Consider the following 4,777-nt stretch of genomic DNA (forward strand, 5'->3'; position numbering starts at 1 on the left):
AGGTTGTAATCTGAATACAGTGAGAGGGGTGTAATCTGAATACAGTGAGAGGTTGTAATCTGGAATACAGTGAGAGGTTGTAATCTGAATACAGGGAGAGGTTGTAATCTGAATACAGTGAGAGGTTGTAATCTGAATACAGTGAGAGGTTGTAATCTGAATACAGTGAGAGGTCATAATCTGAATACAGGAGAGGTTGTAATCTGAATACAGTGAGAGGTTGTAATCTGAATACAGGGAGAGGTTGTAATCTGGAATACAGGGAGAGGTTGTAATCTGAATAAAGGGAGAGGTTGTAATCTGAATAAAGGAGAGAGGCTGTGTAATCTGAATACAGGGAGAGGCTGTAATCCGAATACAGCAGAGGCTTAAATCTGAATACAGTGAGAGGTCGTAATCTGAATACAGTGAGAGGTTGTAATCTGAATACAGGGAGAGGTTGTAATCTGAAATACAGTGAGAGGTTGTAATCTGAATACAGAGAGGTTGTAATCTGAATACAGTGAGAGGTTGTAATCTGAATACAGGGAGAGGTTGTAATCTGAATACAGTGAGAGGTTGTAATCTGAATACAGTGAGAGGTTGTAATCTGAATACAGTGAGAGGTTGTAATCTGAATACAGTGAGAGGTTGTAATCTGAATACAGTGAGAGGTTGTAATCTGAATACAGTGAGAGGTTGTAATCTGAATACAGTGAGAGGTTGTAATCTGAATACAGTGAGAGGTTGTAATCTGAATACAGTGAGAGGTTGTAATCTGAATACAGTGAGAGGTTGTAATCTGAATACAGTGAGAGGTTGTAATCTGAATACAGTGAGAGGTCGTAATCTGAATACAGGGAGAGGCTGTAATCTGAATACAGGAGAGGTTGATCTGAATACAGGAGAGGGCAATCTGAATACAGTGAGAGGTTGTAATCTGAATAAAGGGAGAGGCTTGTAATCTGAATAAAGGAGAGGTTGTAATCTGAATACAGGGAGAGAGGCTGTAATCTGAATACAGTGAGAGGTTGTGATCTGAATACAGTGAGAGGTCGTAATCTGAATACAGTGAGAGGTCATAATCTGAATACAGGGAGAGGTTGTAATCTGAAATACAGTGAGAGGTTGTAATCTGAATACAGTGAGAGGTTGTAATCTGAATACAGTGAGAGGTTGTAATCTGAATAAAGGGAGAGGTTGTAATCTGAATACAGTGAGAGGTTGTAATCTGAATACAGTGAGAGGTTGTAATCTGAATACAGTGAGAGGTTGTAATCTGAATACAGTGAGAGGTTGAATACAGTGAGAGGTTGTAATCTGAATACAGTGAGAGGTTGTAATCTGAATACAGTGAGAGGTTGTAATCTGAATACAGGGAGAGGTTGTAATCTGAATACAGTGAGAGGTTGTAATCTGAATACAGAGGTTGTAATCTGAATACAGTGAGAGGTTGTAATCTGAATACAGGAGAGGTTGTAATCTGAATACAGTGAGAGGTTGTAATCTGAATAAAGGAGAGGTTGTAATCTGAATACAGTGAGAGGTTGTAATCTGAATACAGGGAGAGGGTGTAATCTGAATACAGTGAGAGGTTGTAATCTGAATACAGTGAGAGGTTGTAATCTGAATACAGGGAGAGGCTGTAATCTGAACAAAGTAGGAGAGGTTGTAATCTGAATACAGGGAGAGGTTGTAATCTGAATAAAGGGAGAGGTTGTAATCTGAATACAGTGAGAGGTTGTAATCTGAATACAGTGAGAGGTTGTAATCTGAATACAGGGAGAGGTTGTAATCTGAATACAGTGAGAGGTTGTAATCTGAATACAGTGAGAGGTTGTAATCTGAATACAGGGAGAGGTTGTAATCTGAATACAGTGAGAGGTTGTAATCTGAATACAGTGAGAGGTTGTAATCTGAATACAGTGAGAGGTTGTAATCTGAATACAGTGAGAGGTTGTAATCTGAATAAAGGGAGAGGTTGTAATCTGAATAAAGGGAGAGGTTGTAATCTGAATACAGGGAGAGGTTGTAATCTGGGGAGGTTGTAATCTGAATACAGTGAGAGATTGTAATCTGAATAAAGGGAGAGGTTGTAATCTGAATACAGTGAGAGGTTGTAATCTGAATAAAGGGAGAGGTTGTAATCTGAATACAGGGAGAGGTTGTAATCTGAATACAGGGAGAGGTTGTAATCTGAATACAGGGAGAGGGTGTAATCTGAATACAGTGAGAGGTTGTAATCTGAATACAGTGAGAGGTTGTAATCTGAATACAGGGAGAGGTTGTAATCTGAACAAAGGGAGAGGTTGTAATCTGAATACAGGGAGAGGTTGTAATCTGAATAAAGGGAGAGGTTGTAATCTGAATACAGTGAGAGGTTGTAATCTGAATACAGTGAGAGGTTGTAATCTGAATACAGGGAGAGGTTGTAATCTGAATACAGTGAGAGGTTGTAATCTGAATACAGTGAGAGGTTGTAATCTGAATACAGGGAGAGGTTGTAATCTGAATACAGTGAGAGGTTGTAATCTGAATACAGTGAGAGGTTGTAATCTGAATACAGTGAGAGGTTGTAATCTGAATACAGTGAGAGGTTGTAATCTGAATAAAGGAGAGGTTGTAATCTGAAAATAAAGGAGGTTGTAATCTGAATACAGTGAGAGGTTGTAATCTGAATACAGGGAGAGGCTGTAATCTGAATACAGGGAGAGGGTGTAATCTGAATACAGGGAGAGGTTGTAATCTGAATAAAGGGAGAGGTTTGTAATCTGAATACAGGAGAGATTGTAATCTGAATAAAGGAGAGGTTGTAATCTGAATACAGTGAGAGGTTGTAATCCTGAATACAGGGAGAGGCTGTAATCTGAATACAGGGAGAGGCTGTAATCTGAATAAAGGGGAGGGGATTGTAATCTGAATACAGTGAGAGAGGTTGTAATCTGAATACAGTGAGAGGTTGTAATCTGAATACAGGGAGAGGTTGTAATCTGAATACAGTGAGAGGTTGTAATCTGAATACAGTGAGAGGTTGTAATCTGAATACAGGGAGAGGTTGTAATCTGAATACAGTGAGAGGTTGTAATCTGAATACAGTGAGAGGTTGTAATCTGAATACAGTGAGAGGTTGTAATCTGAATAAAGGGAGAGGTTGTAATCTGAATAAAGGGAGAGGTTGTAATCTGAATACAGTGAGAGGTTGTAATCTGAATACAGTGAGGTTGTAATCTGAATACAGGGAGAGGTTTTAATCTGAGTACAGGGAGAGGTTGTAATCTGCATAAAGGGAGAGGTTGTAATCTGAATACAGTGAGAGGTTGTAATCTGAATACAGTGAGAGGTTGTAATCTGAATAAAGGGAGAGGTTGTAATCTGAATAAAGGGAGAGGTTTTAATCTGAATACAGTGAGAGGTTGTAATCTGAATACAGGGAGAGGTTGTAATCTGAATACAGTGAGGTTGTAATCTGAATACAGGGAGAGGTTTTAATCTGAATACAGGGAGAGGTTGTAATCTGCATAAAGGGAGAGGTTGTAATCTGAATACAGTGAGAGGTTGTAATCTGAATACAGTGAGAGGTTGTAATCTGAATACAGTGAGAGGTTGTAATCTGAATAAAGGGAGAGGTTGTAATCTGAATAAAGGGAGAGGTTGTAATCTGAATACAGTGAGAGGTTGTAATCTGAATAAAGGGAGAGGTTGTAATCTGAATAAAGGGAGAGGTTGTAATCTGAATACAGTGAGAGGTTGTAATCTGAATAAAGGGAGATGTTGTAATCTGAATAAGGGAGAGTTTGTAATCTACATAAAGGAGGTTGTAATCTGAATAAAGGAGAGGTAATCTGCATAAAGGAGAGGTTGTAATCTGAATACAGTGAGAGGTTGTAATCTGAATACAGTGAGAGCTTGTAATCTGAATAAAGGGAGAGGTTGTAATCTGAATACAGTGAGAGGTTGTAATCTGCATAAAGGAGAGGTTGTAATCTGAATAAAGGGAGAGGTAATCTGCATAAAGGGAGAGGTTGTAATCTGAACAAAGGGAGAGGTTGTAATCTGAATACAGTGAGAGGTTGTAATCTGCATAAAGGAGAGTTTGTAATCTGAATAAAGGGGGAGGTTGTAATCTGCATAAAGGGGGAGGTTGTAATCTGAATAAAGGGGGAGGTTGTAATCTGAATACAGTGAGAGGTTGTAATCTGAATAAAGGAGAGGTTGTAATCTGAATAAAGGGAGAGGTTGTAATCTGAATAAAGGGAGACGTTGTAATCTGAATACAGTGAGAGGTTGTAATCTGAATAAAGGGGGAGGTTGTAATCTGAATAAAGGAGAGGTTGTAATCTGAATAAAGGGGGCGGTTGTAATCTGAATAAAGGGTGAGGTTGTAATCTGAATAAAGGGGGAGGTTGTAATCTGAATAAAGGAGAGGTTGTAATCTGAATAAAGGGGGAGGTTGTAATCTGAATAAAGGGGGAGGTTGTAATCTGAATAAAGGGGGAGGTTGTAATCTGAATAAAGGGAGAGGTTGTAATCTGAATAAAGGGGGAGGTTGTAATCTGAATAAAGGGGGAGGTTGTAATCTGAATAAAGGGAGAGGTTGTAATCTGAATAAAGGGGGAGGTTGTAATCTGAATAAAGGGAGAGGTAATCTGCATAAAGGGGGAGGTTGTAATCTGCATAAAGGGGGAGGTTGTAATCTGAATAAAGGGAGAGGTAATCTGCATAAAGGGGGAGGTTGTAATCTGAATAAAGGGAGAGGTAATCTGCATAAAGGGGGAGGTTGTAATCTGCATAAAGGGGG

At 39.1% G+C, this 4,777-nt stretch overlaps 1 long non-coding RNA gene across 1 annotated transcript; it reads left to right on the forward strand.

The window, feature by feature from the left end:
- The first annotated feature begins 1,647 nt into the window (after positions 1-1,647).
- LOC127922621 (uncharacterized) lies at positions 1,648-4,013 on the forward strand. The gene is made up of 4 exons (XR_008111756.1): positions 1,648-1,839; positions 2,120-2,503; positions 2,914-3,105; positions 3,909-4,013. It is a non-coding gene; the product is annotated as an uncharacterized LOC127922621 (long non-coding RNA).
- The last annotated feature ends 764 nt before the right edge of the window (positions 4,014-4,777 follow it).

Source organism: Oncorhynchus keta, unplaced genomic scaffold (assembly GCF_023373465.1).
Source record: "Oncorhynchus keta strain PuntledgeMale-10-30-2019 unplaced genomic scaffold, Oket_V2 Un_contig_26448_pilon_pilon, whole genome shotgun sequence".
In the NCBI taxonomy this organism is placed as follows: Eukaryota; Metazoa; Chordata; class Actinopteri; order Salmoniformes; family Salmonidae; genus Oncorhynchus; species Oncorhynchus keta.